This window comes from Diabrotica undecimpunctata, chromosome 3 (assembly GCF_040954645.1).
Source record: "Diabrotica undecimpunctata isolate CICGRU chromosome 3, icDiaUnde3, whole genome shotgun sequence".
NCBI classification, from domain to species: Eukaryota; Metazoa; Arthropoda; class Insecta; order Coleoptera; family Chrysomelidae; genus Diabrotica; species Diabrotica undecimpunctata.
In genome coordinates, this window is record NC_092805.1 from 163,511,587 (window position 1) to 163,531,690 (window position 20,104).

Genomic DNA, 20,104 nt, shown 5'->3' on the forward strand with positions numbered 1-20,104 from the left:
AATCTGTATTGATTTATTTGTTAGGAGTGTAACGATGTGCTGGACGTTCAACAGTTCGAACCGTGGGAGTGTCGATAATCGCGCACCCATTTCCACGACGACACGACGAGGTGGGATCCGGAGCGGCTATTTAAGTTGAACGACTGGCGGAATTAGATTAGTCTTGTGGCTAACGCTCTAGGCTCCCTGGCTCGCTGGTGTATTGAACCTGCGAGTATACTTTGTCCTCAATCAAGCAGAACCCGTGGGTATCGTGCATTGAACGTTACCGTATAGCGTGGATCTGCACAACCGAATATTTCGATTGCGAGTGCGTTTGGCGCTTCCGCTGGATTGAAGTGGAAGCGAGTACAAGTCTGCGTGCGATTGAATTCGCGTTCCCATTCGAATTACCATTTTGTTTGTTAGTAATAATAATTTTTTTTACAGGCGTCCGCCGGGGAATTCACTCTCGCGGGATCCAGACGGGAACATAGAATACATTTTATTTTTATTTTGGTATATACGTTGAAACTAATAGATTTATTTTTATTTCAACCTGTGTTTTACTGAGTCTGTCGCTTCGAAAGAGCTACCCGTTACAGGAGATTACCTCTTTCTATATTCAGCTGTCTTATCACATATTCAAGAGTAATGTTGAATAGTGTCGGTGCCAGCCCATCTCCTTGTTTTAGTTTTATTCCTTTGACTAACTATTGAAAAGTTCTCAGTGAGCTCATTTTTACTCTGACAGCTGACACCCCAAGAAGAAAAGCACATATTTTCATAGGGGATATTTAAAGCTTTGAGCTATTTTCTACCTAATCTCAAAATTTCAAGCAAATCCATGTATATAAAAATAATTCTGAGCAGAAAACCGTCATATTCTGTACTAAATGGGAATACCTAAGACAGTAAAGTAGCAGATTAGGTTAAATATAAAGTTATTCATAGGATTAGGCGCATCGTTCCTCTAGTAATTAAAAAAAGATAAAAATAATTGATATTTTTAAGAAAAAAGGAAAATGCTACCGTAAGATCAGTTCTATTACAAAACCTTCACAAACCAAAATTATGTATAAATCGTACAAGACTTTTCCGTGATATAGATTTGTTTAAATGCGTTTTTTGTATATAATTAAAATGCTTTTACAACTTGCCATTTACCCTAATAATTAATTTGACTAAACGAAATCACTTTAAATCATTAAAACTCGGTAGTTAAATAATTCAATTATTTTCATATCAATTTTTTTTCCATTATTGAAATATATACGCCACCTGTGCCGTGACCAATAAAATATGAATAATGAGCAAATTTATTATTAAATGTCACAGGTATTAAAACGTGTTTATGTAGTAACAACGAAAATTATGAATTTATTAATTAATAACAACGTTTTAAAATATTTGCCTTTTCAGATTATTAATCTGTAATAGCATACACAAACGTCTGTAAATTTTATATTTGTAAAAACAATACGTTTTTGATGCACTAAAATATTAATTAATAAATAAACACGTAAATACAGTTTAGATTAAACTGCCATGATTTGTAATTTTTGACGTTCTTTACAGTCCAGTCGACGTTTATTCTTTCTAAAATTTTTAAGATTTGTTTTCCTTTTATTCTTCTTTTGTTTGCAAGTAGCATAGTAGATCTTCCGATTATTAACTCATCAGCTACTATCAGATACCATCTAATCTGCATCATCTTTGTCTTCGCATTTCCAAAAGGATCGGCTTCACCAATTGAAGACACGGGTGCAAAAAGGGTCATCTCCATTTTATTATTTTTTCAGGAAAAGTAAAAAACTGTTACTACGAATTCTATTAATTTTTATGTTTTATTAATATACATTCCTGCTCAATTTATTAGACTCACTTAGAAGATTCTAGTTTTCTGTGTTTTATAATCAATTATAATTATAACTATGTTAGCTATAAGTAAGAAACATAACACAAATGATAGTAGTGACATTATTGTATGTTTATTGAACAAAAACAACGTAAATTATTACAATATTTTACTATAAAAATGCATTTTCCTGCTATTTATTTTAAATTTTCGGTGTAATTCCAATAAAAAATGACTTTTTCCATCAACTGAACCTTGTTGGTAATTATTTTTTTGGCTAACTCTCTTTTTAGGCACTCCTAGACATTTTGAATGGGGTTTATGTCTGGTTTGTTGCCGGGTCATGGTAAGAGCAAAATTTTTTTCATACTTTTAGCAGAATCGCAAGGTGCTCCATCCTACATAAATTATCATATGGTTGTTACCAAACCGTTCGTTGCCTCGTGGAACCCATGTTATCTGCAAAACCCTTTTATATTGGTCTTGTGACATGGTTCTTTCAGCGACATACAAACGTCCCATACCTTTGCCACTAATCACCGACCATATTATTGCTGAGGTGTGATGTTTAATTGTATTAATTACACACCCCTTTTCATATTTTTTCCCTGGACTTCTTCGGACAAACTGGGCTTTGTCATCCATTATTTGAAATGTGACTTCATCGCTGAAGCAAACCTATGAATGTAAATAACAATTATAAAGTGCGAAAATAAAATGATTTGTGATGATTTACCTTACCCAAATCATCAATAGACCAGTCTTTATGGATCTTGGCCCAAGCTAAGCAATTTTTGAGCATTTGTGATATTAGTTTTGGCTTTTTAGCAGACCTGCGACATTTGAAGCCCATGTAAAACAAATTTTGGTGAACGGTGGTCACAGATACTGAGCATCCTGCTTCTTCCAACTTATTTTTGAAATCTCTTTGGGTGGCCCTTCTGTGTGTTACAGCTATTTTTTTTTATTCGTTGCGTCCTGGGGGTGACTGAAGATTTTTTGCTACAATAATGTCACAGGTCACTTCTCTTTAAGTTTTTGACTCAATCTTCTTACTGACGACTGATATACACTACATTTTTGTGCTATCTCTCTTTGACTTAGTGCTGTATTCTCCAATAGAACAGTAATGGACGAGTTTTCTCAACAAAAAGATCTTTAGATTTACGTATCTAAAAATTCCAATTTAAGATTATTCGTCTTGTTTTATGGTTAAGAATTAACCAAAATTAAAAGTAACACTAAATGACTAATGACAATACTTACTAGTGCAAGTTTTAAATAAACTAACCACAAATCTATGTTTTAAGTAAAAAATCTAAATGTAAAACAATTAGTTACTCCACACTTTGAGAACATTCTAACATCTGTAAATTTTTGACAATTCTAAGAAAAATTTATACCATTTTCTACGTAACTAGGTACCCAATAGTTATGCAACCTATTTAACACCTTAGTATTCAAGGAAACATACTTTCAGTGTGATTGAAATAAAAAACTGGAATTTTTATGGTGAGTCTAATAAATTGAGCAGACACTGTACAGGGTAAACTCCAAATAATATGGCTTTAGCGCTTAGAGAAATGGGTACGCCAGAACATCTAATCTATTTGATACAAAAACTATATGTAAATAATACTGCCAATGTTAAGAGTTAATAATGTGGTTTCGAAAAACTTCTAATTACCATCTGGAGTTCGACAGCGATGCATAATATCACAATATATAGTGAACATAATATGCGTTAAGTTTTTAAAGGAATGGCAAGATGGAGCAACAATAGGAGGAAGAAAAATCAAAAACCTACGTTATGCTGATGACACTGCTATATTGACGTCATCACCAAAAGAACTGGAACAAACTATGAATAGGCTAGGCACGGTGAGTACAAAATATGGTTTGAAAATAAATATGCAGAAAACCAAAGTGATGATCATCGTCAGAATTAGAAACAACCAGGCAGATATCATGGCAAGTTATGAAGTAGTCAGGAAATTTAGTTACTTAGGCTCCGTTATTACTAACAGTGGATGATGCGAAGACGAGATCCGTCGACGCATCACAATGGCCAGATCGGCAACAGCCAAACTCACAAAAATTGGATAATAAAAAAAGCCGATTAAAAGCAAATAATGGCATTTGAAAATGTGGGTCTACCGTAGAATGTTGCGCATACCATGAACCACCCATCGCACAAATAACTCAATTATAGCCGAACTTAACATAAAAACTGGACTCATCACTACTATCAACCTAAATATACTGAGATATTTTGGACATATAACTAGAAGAAGAGAAGGCATGGAGCGAATGATAGTTGAAGGTATCGTATCGGGTAAAAGATACAGAGGAAGATCTCCAGTACGATGGCCGTACGAAATAAAGGACATGACTGATTACTCATTATCATCATTATCACGGCGATAGAAACCCTAAAAAATGACAAATCCCCGGGACTAGACAATATTGATGCAGAACTGATTAAAAAAGGAGGGCATGAACTGAGAACTAAAATACACCAATTAATAAAAGAAGCCTGGAAACAAGAAATAATGCCAAAAGAATGGAGTGGCTGTATTATCGTGCCGATACATAAAAAAGGCAGAAAGGATACATGTGGCAACTACAGGGGAATCTCACTAATCGGTACTACATATAAGATATTAGCTTCAGTTGTACTAAAACAATTACTGCCATATACAGAGGAAATTATTGGCGATTACCAATGCGGCTTAAGGCCTGCAAGATCAACAATCGACCAAATATTTACTATCAGACAAATGCTAGAAAAGTATTGGGAATATAATAAAGAAGTACACCAGATCTTCATAGATTTCAAACAAGCATATGATTCCATAGATCGCTTAAAACTGTGGAGGGCAATGATGAAGTTAGGCGTACCAAAGAAGCTGACCATGATTGCGCGAATGTGTGTCAACAATTCCTTTGCACAAATTAGAATAGGAGGCAAAACTTCAAAGGCTTTCGGCATAAGCACCGGACTCGGTGCATAAGGGGAGACCCGCTGTCCCCATTACTATTTAACCTAGCATTGGAATATGCAATGCGAAAAATCTATACCAGAGTCAAACCAGACATAACTGCCAGAGGAGCAAAGATTATTTTCGCATTTGCAGATGATGTAGATGCAGTAGCACAGACAACACTGGAAGTTAAGGATATAGTATCGAACTTTGAAGAAGCAACACTAAGCGTAGGCCTGAAAGTAAACGAAGAAAAAACTAAATACATGGTCGTATCAAAAAAGGAACGACAGCGAATAAGACAAAACATTACCATAAACGATCATAATTTTGAGGTGGTCAAAGAATTCAAATACCTAGGAGCAACAATTACCAGTGAAAACACAGGAGAACGGGAGGTTGAAGTACGAATACTGGCGGGGAATAAATCATTCTTTGCCATTCAACATCTAATGAGGTCAAAGCTTCTCTCAAGGAGTGTCAAAATCCAAATGTACAAAACCATAATACGACCAGCAGTGACATATGGAAGTGAAACATGAACATTGAGAAAGAAAGAAATCAATAAGCTATTAGTATGAGAACGCAAAATCCTGCGAATTATATATGGTCCTTGCAGGGACAGCGTGACAAATGAATGGAGGAGCAGATACAACAATGAAATAGAGACTCTCTTCGGGAAAGGAAACATCGTAAGATACATAAAAGCCAATAGATTAAGATGGGCAGGCCACGTGGTACAGAGTGATGACGACAGACTCATTAGCAATGTGTTTTGGGAAAGACCAGATGGTAGAAGATCGACAGGAAGGCCTAGAAAAAGGTGGAAAGACGCAGTCAGGGAAGACCTGGAGAAGATGGAAGTAAGGCCGTGGGAAATAATAGCACAGGATCGGAATCAATGGAAGGCAATAGTAAACGCGGCAAAAACTCACGAAGAGTTGTAAAATCCAATGATGATGATGATGATTACTCATTCTCCTAAGCAAAACAACACGAACAGGATAGAGATAATTGTACAGAAATACTCAAACAAATTAAATGACGCCCCTACATCCTTACGAAGGAAAAAAGATTGAGAAGGAGGAGGATCTTTTGAGCAAGTACAGTTATTTAAATAATTGCTCTCTGAATTAACAAACTGAATACCTTACAACTATTTGGTCGATTTAGCTGAGCTTGATTACACTTCAATAACTTGTTAATGGTCAGAATTTGCCAACTGTTTATATATTTTAATTTAGAAACATGCAAATTAAAGAACTTTCTAAAATCTACAACTTAGTTGAACCGTTTTTCTCTGAAATGTATAGGAAACATTTTGTAGGCAAAAATCAATTTTTTCACTTTTTATGATTGCCCAAAAAAAAAGCAAAATCAACTGAACGTCCTTAAGAATCTATCATCAACTATCCCTCATATACTTTTTAGAAAGTAGAAAACCTGTATAAGATTTTACTGTCAATGATTAATGATTTTTTTTATGGATAGAGTGGGATATTTCTAACCTGCCAAGCCAATATTCGAAGTCGGTTTTGCTGGCGTCAAAACTTGTGATTAAGGGTTTCTATGCTATACTAAAATGTGAAGTTTATGGAGTTTATTAATAAACTCGCAGTTTTGAACTAAACAGTTAACAAGCATGGGAGATGTTTGTTTTAATAGTTACAAGATGTTTACATGTTGATTTTGTTGTTTGCACTTCTCAATACCACAAATTTGACAAACAGTGCGGAACTCTCCGCAAGAGTAACTGCTGCTAATACCGAAGTTGATATTAAAGTGGAAATTAGCATCGTTGTGTTGTATCAAAATTTAAATATTTTAACTGTTGTACAGCTATTTTAAGTTATGAAAGTGTGAGGAATAAAGTTTGAAAGTGATTTAAATATGCTAAATATTTACACTAAATCTTTGAGCTTTAAAAGAAAAATAAAAAATATAAATATATAAAATATAGTATAGCTGATTTATTACTGTAAATAGGTAAGGACATATTAACTTTTTTTAACCCTTAAGTATTGAGATATGAATATTGGAACACAATTACTGACTACCTTTTGTAAGACTACCCTAAATAAAAACAATTTTTTTGCATGTTTTTTGTGAAATTCAGTTCAATTCAATATATTTTCGTGCTTTCGTGAAGAACTGCTTAGCGATAGTCGTGAAGAAGACCAAATACAAATTACTTTGCCTGAAATAGATGACGCTCAAGAGTCACCCCCCACCTAAGAAGAAATTAGAGAAGCCATTTTAAAACTGAAAAATAACAAAGCTCCCGGTTTGGACAATTTTCCTGCCGAACTCTTTAAGAATGGTGGTGACACCCTTTTTAAACACATGTATAAATTAGTAACCGAAATTTGGCAACGGAAGGAAACGCCCGCGGACTAGAAATTAGGTGTAATGCACCCTCTTCACAAAAAGGGAGATATGATGGTGTGTGATAATTATAGGGGCATCACCCTACTTAACGTGGCATATAAAGTATTGTCCAACGTATTGTACAGAAGATTGATCCCCTATGCTGAACAAATAGTTGGGAACTACCTGTGCGGTTTCCGACCCAATAAATCAACAACGGATCAAATCTTCACAGTCAGGCAGATTCTTGAGAAAACGCTTGAGTTCGGAGTTGACACCCACCACATATTCGTGGATTTCAAAGCCGCATACGACTCAGTCAACAGACAAAAACTTCTAGAGGCTATGGTGGAATTTTAAATGCCGCTTCATCTTGTTCAACTAACGGAACTTACACTCACAGGCGTAGAGAGTGTGGTCAGAATCCAAAACAACTTTTCCAGATCATTTCATTGTAAAAATGGACTGAGACAGGGAGATGGACTGTCGTGTCTCTTATTTAACCTTGTACTAGAAAAAGTAATTCGAGGGTGCCATATTAATACGAATGGCACCATCTTTAATAAATCTGTACAAGTGGTCGGATATGCAGATGACATAGACATTATTGCAAGGTCCACAGAATCTCTGATCGAAGCATTTCGATCACTAAGGGCGTCTGCACTTAAAATGGGATTAAAAATAAACGCACAGAAAACCAAGTATATGTATTATACTAGATCAAGCAACCAGATACCTAGACTATTAATTGATGATCTGGAACTGGAAGGTGTGGACACCTTCGTCTACCTGGGCTCGCTGCTGACCAAAGACAACAATGTCAGCGAAGAAATTAAAAGAAGAATAGTGCCTGCCAATAAGTGCTATTATGGCTTGAGGAAACATATGGCCCCAAAACTGCCCAGAAAAATTAAAGTTACCATATATAAAACACTAATAAGGCCAGTGTTAACATACGGGTCTAAAACGTAGTCACTTACACAGAACGACCAAAAATTGCTTGAACGTTTCGAGAGAAAAATTCTAAGATAAATATATGGAGGAATCCAAGAACAGTGTTTGTGGCGTAGGCGCTACAACTTTGAGTTATAGAGAAGTTTTGGCAAACCTGTCGTTGTAAAATATATTAAATTAGCACGCCTTCGATGGGTAGGACATGTAATTAGGCGAGATGAAGATGCAACGATCAGAAAAATTTTCGACTGAAGAGGACCAGTCGGAAGACGAGCCAGAGGAAGACCAAAACTTAGGTATCAAGATAACATAGAGGATGATCTAAAATATATCGCAGTTAAAGCATGGAGAAGAGTTGCCAGAGACAGGGGCGAATGGAAGATTATTCTGAAGAAGACTTTGGCTCATAACGAGCTGTAATGGCACTGATGATGATATTTGAAACGTCTTAATTACATTTATTTCCAATAACGTATATTAATAAATATCAAAAACCAACACATTAATTAAAAAAATATATTACCATGGAAACCGAAAAATAGTGTAATACTTGAAAAGTTTACAGTAAAAAATAATTATAAATTATTAATAAATAATACAGATCTAATATTTCTAGAGTACATAACAAAATGTATATAAAGTAAACACACACTTGAAAAAGTAAATTAAACATAAGATAACAAATGTCACCTTTTTCTTTACACTTTACTTATCTTCTGCGCATCGAATACACACTAGGGATGGAAAAAACCTACCGGTTTTACCCGAAAACCGGTTTTTTTACTTCGCAATAACCGGTTTTATCGGTTGTTTTTTTGTCCCGGTTATAACCGGTTTTTTATTTTTAATGTAAAAATCGGTTATTAGGTTTTTAGGGTAATTAGGATTAGGTTAGGTATTATTTTGGATACCAATCATAATTACTATTCTCAAGTAATTATTTCAAACAGAACCATAAAAAGACACAAGACCAAAGTCGAAGGTAACAAGTAAAAGAAGCTGCAGAATAACACTAAAGGACAAAGTGAGAAATAAACAAATTAAAGAACCAATGAATGTGAAGGAAACGGTAAATGATGAGATAGAAAGACAAAAGTTACTCTGGTATACTCCATATGCGAAGGAGGGACAATACAAGAATACCGTTGAGAACTTGGAGGTGGAAACCAAATAGAAGGAGAAACAGGTGTTATCCTAGATAACAGTAGAACGGACAAATTAAAGCAGCAATGGAAAAAGTGACGTGATATACGACAAGAAGAAACAGCGATTAGGATGTAGTAAACAGCAAGCAGAATATGAGGTGTAAAGCCACGTATAAGTTAGTAAGTAAGTAAAACATAATGCACTAATGTAAACATACACCACATGCACTACTCTGCTTTTTACAGAGTCATAGCGAGTGCTTTAACGCCGTAGAACTTTCCATTTCATACATATAAGAAAATCAGACTTCAATATTGTTGTGTTTCATTTTATCAATCAAAGATAGAATAAAATTTTTATTTTGTTATAGAACGCGGGCACATAAATTTGCAACGCCCTGTACATCGATTTGTAAATATTTATTATAAGTTAGTTTTAAGCAGTGGGTTTATCCATAATATGTTTTACCCTGAAGGACTGAAAAACATTAGTAAATACTTAATCGTGAATAGATAATTATTTCCCGGTATTTGTAGATTTTATATTTTAAAAGCCTTTGGTTTTGTTTCGCTGGAAAGGCCAAAGCCACCAGGTAATTATTGTATTTAGAGAGTATAAGATAAAACGGTTATCATTTTCAAAGAAAGTTGTTTAGAAGCGATGATTGGGTTTTTCTGATGTAAAATAAGAGGAGGGATATAGGAATTTTCTGATTGGTTAGCGAGTTTGGAATGGGGATGAAAGAGAGTAAATGTTTTGAAAGTTTGGAGTACAAAAGATTACTATGTGATGGTCATCCGAAAGAAGCAGTTGAAGTTTTAGGTAGTCGGTTAAGTGCAAGTGCCAGTGATGTTTATAGTTAGAAGTGGGTGGCTGAAAGATGGAAGAGATAGGTCAAAGTTTAGAAGTCGAATACCTACTTGATTCTATAAAGCCCAAGTGAGTAAGTCACAAGAACTATAACTATTAAAAATATATGCGACACCAAGTAAAAAAATACTTGGGTCACAGGAGATTGTTAGTATATAAAAGAGAGGAGAGAATTTTGGAGTTTGTTGAACGAGTACTGTTAAAAGAGGCCTGCTCGTGTTTTGGAGAAAGAGTTGCTGGTATGCTGATAGGTTGATACTAACAACGGAGAAGGCTTTGATTGGTAGCCTAACACAATCAACAAGGGGGAGCTGTTTTGGACGAAAGGAGACATCGTCGTGTGTGAATTAAAAGGTCAGTCAATAATTTTTTGGGAATTTTTCTGTATGTTTCAAATAAAAGACTCTATACCATCAGAAGATCAAAAATTATCGCTATTTTAAAATAGCATAAATTTTTGTAAAAGTTTTTTTTAACGTCAAAGGATAATTATCAATATTGCTTAATAACTTTAAAAAGTTTCTTTTTATAATATTCAGAATTTTATTTTGAGTACAAAAACATATGAACAAAGATTCCAATATTTCAAAATTTTAATAGGAAGTGTAATTATTTTACGAATATCCAAATTTCTTGTTTAGGTTGTTTTATCAATGTTATAAAAATCAAACTGATAAATATTTGGTAACTTAAAATTATTTTTTGTGGTACAATTTTCATTGGGACAGTTAAGCCCATGGAATTTATTTGATAAATTTTCATATTATTTCTTTTCATAATAAATGATAGTTGTATTTGTTTATTTATGTTATTTCTATTTATTTCCTTTTCCCATTTTATCCCGATAAGGAACAACTAAAAGATACTGGAAGCCACGAATAAAGATAAGTATAACCTAAGCTGACTTATTTTGTTTTGTATAATAAAATGGCACCCTGAGATTGTTTTTTTTATGTATGACTTGCGACACTTAGATAATTAATTAAAGTAATTAAATAAATAAAAAGTTAATATAATAGTAAGAAAAAGCAGATCATAGTGATATGTATTTAAATTTTTCAAATATTGCTCAGGTAAAACCTGTTGTTCTTTCACTCTTTTATAACTAATTTTAACATTTTTAATAAATATTATAAAAACGTAAATTAAAATTATAGTACATAGATTCCTGTATACAATTATTTTTCATGAAAAACATCTGCTAGCATATTTCAACAATTAATCACAAAGTTTCATATCGTCTGATATTATCTATCACAGAAGTCTATTTTAGATATTCACTATTTACCAGCAGTTTCATACACGGTTTACAATTAATAAGACATTCACACATTCAGTGAACTTTCAAATAAATAGCTTTCAGCGCTTCTGCCGTTTGCCATACTTATTATTATCAAATGGCAGAGTCGAAAGTTTGTCATGACAGATGACGAAAGGGCGAGGGCGCACGTTAGTCAAGATCCGACATTAATAAGTGAACATGGCCGTAAGCAGCGTGAATAATGGCTCTATCCTGAAGGAAGAGCAGGAGCCAACCAGACAGGATTATACCAGATTAACATAAGACACAGCGGGGCTTTGCGTTCTTCTGGCATTGAGTAATTACGGATGCTTTTTTATTTCGGGACAGAATTTTTTTATATTTCCTTAAAAACGTTAATGGCTCTTCGTTTATCTCAATTTTAAATTCTAACTCTTTATTTAGTACGGACTGAGGTTAAACGCCTTCCTATATTAGCAAATCAAATAGCTTTTTTGGATGGATACATATTAGAAACGGTTTAGTCTGTAAGAAGGTGATCACTAGCCAACAATAAAAAGAGGGGCAAAACACAATTGAATTGTATATATTGTTAAACTTACAAACTACACAAATCAACAAATGATTTTTTCATTTATTTATTGTGTCTTAACTACAGAGGTTGTTGACACTTCAACAATTCCATTCCATTCCAATTCCATTCCATTCCATTCACGGCTCACGCTCTCTCTACGGGGAAAATTCACTTATCCCAGATGCCTACGGTATCAAAAGGATTGAGCTCTGGTGGGACTCTTTTCATGTTATCGAGTCCTAGATGACTTGGTACGCCGGTGTACCGACGTCAAATGTAGCAGATCTTTCTGCATGGACTTATAGAGATATTCAGTTAGACCAAGCTTTTTTATTTTTTTCTAGGAGGTTCTTCGGAATGACTCCAGTGGTAAAAAGAATAATAGGTTTCGTCTGGGTACTTTAAATTCTCCATTGTCTCCTTATTTGTATTTCCAGATCTCTGTACTTGGCGATCTTTTCGTTGTACTTAACACGCAGATTATTGTTGTTTGGTATCGCCACATCGATTAGTGTTGTTTGTCCCGTTAGTTTATTAATTAGCACGAGATCTGGTCTATTATGTGCTACAGTTTGATCTCTGAGCAGAGTGCGATGCCAGTATAGCATATGGGAGATGATTTGTTTGTAAAAGCCTTAGTTTAAAAGCTATCTCTTGATGGAGAAACTTCCCTACTGAGTCATGCCGTTACTTATATTCAGTTGCAGCAAATGCCTGGCTCCCCCTGTAAGATGTTGGATGGTTTTTTGGGCTTGACATCCATATTGGCATTTGTCGTTTTGGACCTGAGGGTCTTTGGCGATATATTTCAGGTAATTTTGGTTTGATATTACGTGATCCTGAATGGCAATTAATGAACCTTCTGTTTCAGTGAACGTCTTTCTTGATGTCAATTAATAGTTCAACGCTATATTGTCGACATAGTCTTGACTGACTTCATTCGGATATCGCTTGTTCAGTGGTTTACACTTCCAGATAAGCATTTTTTCGTTCTTAGTAAGACAGTCTATGCGCATTTCTGGTTCCCTCAGTTTGATCGGTGTTGTGTCATCTACTGCACAAATAGCACGATAAAGACTAGAAGTTCTTAAATTAGTAATCTGTTTTTCTAATTGCTCACTTATATTCATAAGTCCTCGTCCTCCTAAATACCGCGTCGTTCTTTCTACTGCACTTCGAGGATGGTGTTTTTGTGCCTTTGTGAGGTGTATTTTTACTTTTCGCAAAAGATTTTCCATATCCGTTTTTGTCCACTAATAATACCAAATGCGTAGCTAAGCACGGAACATAGATTAGAAAATATTACAGATCAGATACATTAGAAAATATTAGAAGCCCTGATATGAGTGGTCCTGATGAAGATAAAGAGGGAATGTTTTGCGTAGAAAACGTAGCATTAAAAAACTATGCAATAGCTAAGACACTTAAGGAAAGTCTGGAAGGTAAGCTAGAATACCATATCTACTTTACTAGTAGTGGGTACGGTAGTGGATAATATGTAGTAGATAATATGCTTTATTTTCACTAAAAATTGTAGAATTTTATGGAAAAAGCTTACAAAATTAAAATAATAATAATAATAACAATAACAATTAAAATTTACTAAAATTACATAAATCGTCAATATCACAGAATAAAACATAAGAAAATAAACAATTCATTGCAAAATTTTACTAAATTGCAAATTGCATAATAAAACCTTACGAACTAGTTTACGAATAAGTTTAAGTTGCTGCATGTGATACCCAAATATATATATACGTTGTTGCTTATACATAAACGTACTATACTTTCTTAGTAATTATTCGTTAACTCTTCCACTGAATAATCATCATCCAGCCCCGTTTTCACATCCATTGTTGGATATAGGCCTCCTCCAAACGTCTCCAGTTCTCTCTATCTCTAGCTGCTGCAATCCAGTTTGTTTCTATTCTCCTTAGGTCGTCGGTCCATCGGGTGGGTGGTCTGCCTCGACTTCGCTTGTCGGCTCTTGGTCTCCACTCCAATAATCTCTTCGTCCATCTTCCGTCTTCCATTCTAGCAACATGTCCAGCCCACCTCCACTTTTGTTTATTGATTCGCAGTATAATATCGTCAACGCCAGTTCGTCGGCGTATCTCCTCATTTCTCACGCGATCTTTCAAGGTCAGACCCAGCATTGATCTCTCCATTCGCCTTTGTGTTACCCTCAGTTTTTCGGCAGTAGCTTTCGTTAAAGTTAGGGTCTCTGCTCCGTGTAGGTCAAGACTGGTAGGATGCATTGGTTAAATGCTTTCCTTTTCAGGTGAATTGGAGTATTTGTTTTAAAAATGTCTCTCATCCTTCCATATGCCGCCCATCCCAACGTGATTCGTCTATTTAGCTCGCAGGTTTGGTTGTCTCTGGTTATTCTGATTTCATGACCCAAGTATGTGTATTTATCGATTAATTCTACCTTGTTGTTATTGATCTGTATCTCTTCGCTGGGAACCATATTGGTCATCATTTTGGTTTTCTCGAAATTTATCTCCAGCCCAGTTTCTTGTAGTATGTAATTCAGTTCTTGGAGCATGTCTTTGATCTCTCCCAGATTATCTGACAGAAGCACGATATCGTCCGCAAAACGTAGATGGTTTAATCTTTCTCCATCGATGGATATTCCTTTCTGTTGCCATGTTAGTCTTTTAAATGCATACTCAAGAACGGTAATGAACAGCTTTGGTGACATGGTATCACCTTGCCTGACTCCCCTTTTTATCTTTATCTTATTAGTTGCTGAATGTAGACTTATGGTTGTTGTGGCATTTTCATATATATTTTTAACTATATTACAATATCTGTGGTCGACCCTGCAATCTTGTAGTGCTCTTAAGATGGACGGTAATTCCACTGTATCAAACGCCTTTTTAAAGTCTACAAATATCAATGCCAAGGGACGGTTATATTCGTTAGTTTTTTCTATCAGGGTTTTTAGGCACTGCAGGTGATCGTTTGTGCCGTAATTAGGGCACTGAATAATATAAGGTCTAAATAAGGTCTTTCAGATAGATAGGCTTTTGTTAATTTCCTTAAGAAAAGAAGTTGTAGTTTTAAGTAGCAAAGGGAGATGGTTGTATAATTTTTTTGCCGAATATAATATAGATTTCTTTACTAACTCAGTGGATGGGATTGGTAAATACACATCAAAGGTTAAATTTCTGGTGGAGTAGTCATGACTAGGTCTTGCTGGAAAAACATGTAAATGTTTACGAACTAGGCAAACAGTTTCTAGAATATATAGAGAGGGAAAAGTTATAATCCCGTGATTTTTTAAGTATCTTTTGCAATGTGTTATTCTACTGAGGCCAAAAAGATACCGTATTACTCTTTTTTGTAATTTAAAAATAACATCAGATTGGGCAGCTGTACTAGAACCCCAAAAAGAAAGGCCATATCGAAGATGAGACTCCAACAAAGAAAAGTATGTTATTTTGGAAGATGCTAAATTTATTTCCTTCAAAACAGATCTTATTGCATAGCCGGCTAAGGCTAGTTACTTCCTTAACAAACCGATATGAAGGGACCATTTAAGGTTGCTGTCTATAAAAATACCAAGAAATTTTACAGAATCAATTATACTGATCTGAGTGTTATAAAGAAGCAGTGGACAGAAATGACTACCATACATCTATTTAGAGCAGCTGTCAACAAAGTTGTATGGACCAACGTGATTGCCAACATCCACAGGGGATAGGCACCAAAAGAAAAAGAAGCAAGGGTTGAAGAGCTCCTTTATATGATAATGCAACTGTCTTATTTACTTAAAAGAGAGCAAATTAGAGTCGGACCAGGTTTTTTTTTTTAAGTAGATCAAAAGTTATAACTGCATGAAGAGTTGCAATATTAGAGTTTTTCCAGGTAATGCTGGTATCATCAGCAAAAAGAAAAATTGTGCCATCGATTTTTAAGTTAGTAATGTCATTTATCGTTTAGTTACCACTCTCTCAGAAACAATGGTTATAAAATTCGTATCAGCTCGACAGTAAAAATTCGATATTTTTTGATCGGGGTGTTTAATCGACAAAAGTCAAGATGAGTTTTAAAGGCAAAGAGTGCAGCTTTATTATGAACTTATTGTACGTAGCTTTTGTATATAGCACACATGATGAATTAATTTTCATCCTGTAAATAATATAGTATCAAAAAAGAAAAGTTTATAGAGAGACAGGATAACTCAGATATCATTTTTCTGCTTTAATGCTATTTAACTCCATAGTAGTAAATTACATACATACATCAAATAACTTAATAAAATAAACCAAAACAAATTGTAAAGGTAGAAATTGAATATACACCTTTCTCTTAAATGAAATATTAGTAGGTCTATTTATTACAGGTTAAAATTAGGAGAGGTCTCCGCATTGCTAGAAGTTTACATGTTACTGCATATAATATGTTTCATCTGACACTAACGATATAGCTTTAAATGTTTTAGGGGCATTAGCTAAGTATTTCATTATGTACGTTGAATGTGTTTAAATGTATTTAGAATCTACATGCACAAATAATGGAAATAACTTGTTAGATTCTTGCGAGAAGAATAATTAGAGTATTCTGATTATTATGTGAACAACAGATTTCAAATCTAATAATATAATTAGACTCTATAAAATAATATATTAATATGTTTGTGATAATATAAAATGTTCATGTAAAGCCATAAAAAAGATCTTTATAAGGCTTGTTTGTAGTTTAGTCAATAAAAATATATATCACTTATCACTTGACATTATAAATATATATTTTGCTTACAAACTATATGAGGAGCGTCTATTCAAAACGACACATGTCCATCATTAAGTGAAAATGAGATAATAGTGGTATTCTATAGAAATTATTCCTAAACTGAACAAGAATATAAAATCAGAATCAAGCAAAAATCTTGTCCCGTATTAAACACATAGGAATATATACATATCCGAGAAAAACAGCACATGTCCCAATCGAGTAATTTGATTGTATATTTTCTCATGTCCATGAGTTCATAATATGGACTAGTGCAAATTCTTTTTCAAAACAGCACATGTCCACAAATCAAACGTTTCTATATTAGGCTTTTTTACCTATTTTGTGTGCGAAAACTCGGTCATAGAGGGCAATACTAATCCTTTATAATATTTTAAAATGCTTGTTTACAAAAAAAATAGGATATCTCCACGTTTTGTATCTGTGGATAACCTATAAAGTGCTAGAAAGCAGCGTACAATTATTTCGTTTTAAATACGTTGTTTTTGTTCTGCCAATTTTTAAGAGCTACATAATAGTTTTACCTTACTCTTTATAGTTGAAAATTATTTAATAATAAAATATGCAATTTTGATTACTAAATTTTAATATGCGTGTCCAATAAAGGTATACCAACTATGATACTGAAATGAACAGATTCGAACGTCCTTGTAATCATAACTGGAAAAACTTAAATTGCAATTCAGTTTCGCAAGAGAAATTAAGATACAGAGGGAAAAACTTTATGGATATTCCAATAAAATTGATCAAGACCAGAAATTGAGCCATTTTATCTCAGTGTGTCCACCTCAGAGGAGACGTGGAAGGGATAACGCAGAGGAAAATAATGTTAAACCTAAATCATTTCATGCCTTCTATTATTTCCGTATAAAAGGTAAGACAGTGTCAGTGTGTAAAAAGTTTATTACGGCTGCTTTAAATATTTCTGCTGGTCGACTACACAGTTACCAGATTTCCCAAAAGAGGACAGATACCTAAAGTAAGACGTGGTGGGGATAGAATTTCACGAAAAAACGTTGACAAAAAAAACCAAAGTTAAAGAATTTATAGCTTCAATTCCAGCAACTGAAAGTGATTATAATCGTAAGAAATCTTCACGAATTTATATGGCGTGTGACTTAAATATCAACAAACTTTTTCAAATGTACAATAATGCGCACGACGACTATAAAGTGAGCCTTACTATGTTTAAACACGTATTCTATCAAAACTTTAATATTGGTTTTAAGTCCCCAGCTTGCGATGTATGTGGTACTTGTCTTAATTTAAAGCACACTTAACGTAAAGAAACAGATGAAAAACGAACAAAAACGTTGACCGATTTACGAATAAGTTACGTGCTAATGCATTTTACGAATTAGCGAAAGAGTCTCCTCCAAAAAGCATTTCGTTCGCTTTTAATTTGCAGCAGGTCCATCCACTTCCGAAAGCTCCAATCCAAGATGCGTTTTACTTACGGCAGATTAACTTCTACGCATTTTGTTGTGTTGTAATGAACAGTCAACATCCATCATTTTATATCTGGGACGAGTCGCAAGCCAAAAGAGGTTCCACTGAAGTTGGATCAGTCTTAATACACCATTTACGCTCTTTGGATTTAACAAATTGTGAGCAAATACGGTTTTTTTGTGATGATTGTGGTGGCCAAAATAAAAATTCGCATATAATGCATATTTTGGCCTGCTGGCTTTTAAAATCTCCTGCGTCAGTCAAAACTATAATAATACATTTTCCAGTTCATAGCTAGCATAGCTACCTTCCAGCACACCGCGCATTTGGAAGGGTTGAGAAATTATTGAAACGCAAAGACTTGATCACAAGTGTGGAAGAATACAATGAGGTTTACTCTAATATCGGAAATGTTATGATATTAGGAAAGGATTGGTTTTTATACGATATAAAAAAGATAACGGATGATCTGTACAACAAAATTCCAGGAATAAAAAAATTTAAACGCATTGAACTCAAAAAGTTTACTACAAAAAACAATACTTCAACCGTTAAGTACAGGGGTTAAGAATTTTATAGATTTCAAACCCAACTAGATCCATATCAATGCTGAGTAAAAAAAGGTAAAAGTAAAAGTACATTCAAGTTAACACAGCTGTCAATTGGAAACGAAATTGCGAAATAAAAGAAAAAAGACGTACAGCAATTGTTAGAAAAACAGCATAATAACGATAAAAAAAAAATTAAATGGGAAGATCACCATAGCTGACATTTTTTAATAACATTGTTTATGGAAATTCAATACAGAATTTTGAAGAATCATCTACAATAGAGGTCGATGAAGAAGAGACATGAGATTGCTTGGAAGTAGACTGCTGAAAGTTTCACATATAAATATTGAAGTTTATTGTTTATTTTTATAATGTAAAATGATTTAATTTTCTTTGATTTTCTGCATACTAATAACAATTTCGTGTATTTTACCAATAAACTGTTCAAAATAACACATGTCCGCCACTCAGTCCATCAAAACTGCATATGTCCATACCGTTTGAGCAAAACCACACATGTCCAAATTAAAAATAACTATTTTTCATTCCTTATCAAACAAAAAAAAAGTAATTACAACTGTATTCAAATCAGTGTGCACGTAAGTATACTTACTGACATTTTCGTCAAATAAAAATTACTTTTCATTGTGCAAACAGTTTTTGTAACATATTTCAAAGCTACTTTAAGTGGACATGTGTAGTTTTGTGTAGACGCTCCTCATATGAACATTGTCCTTTATAAGAAATCATTGAAGGTGGGTATGCACTTCAACTGTAGGAAGTGAGAGAATTATCTGTAAAATAATACAGCAATATTATTTGTCTAAAATACCTTCAAACAAATTTAACACATTTTTATTAGTGAGAAGAATCGGCGGCGAGAGAATAACATTGTTGACAAATTTATTTTTTTTTAACCCTGTCGTATTTCTTAGCTAGATAAACTTTAAAACCATACAGCTCATAGAAATAGGATTATGCTTCGGAACAGGAATGATTTATTTAGGACGGCTAACGCGAGAAAGAGAAAGAACAATGAATTTATGTAAAACGAGAATTATACTTCGCATCGGTAATTGGAATGGAAAGACTCTAAACATAAGAGAGCAGAAACTTACAAAAGAGCTTGTAGAAAAAAATATAGACATATGTGCACTACAAAAGACGAAGAAAAAAGGAAAGAGTTAAATTATGCTAGATGAATATCTAATGATTTACAGTGGTGTTGCGAAAGAAACCAGAGCCAAAGAAGGAGGATTTTTTACACCAAATACAAGAATGTAACTAGACCTCTGAAAGAATAGTAAGTGTAAAAGTTAAACTGAATGTCAAACCTCAGAATGTGAT

At 34.0% G+C, this 20,104-nt stretch overlaps 1 protein-coding gene across 1 annotated transcript in view; it reads right to left on the reverse strand.

Annotated features, from left to right (window-relative positions):
- Positions 1-20,104, reverse strand: part of LOC140437921 (uncharacterized) — a 224,775-nt gene that overhangs the window by 120,067 nt on the left and 84,604 nt on the right. The gene's annotated exons all lie outside the window — the stretch shown is intronic.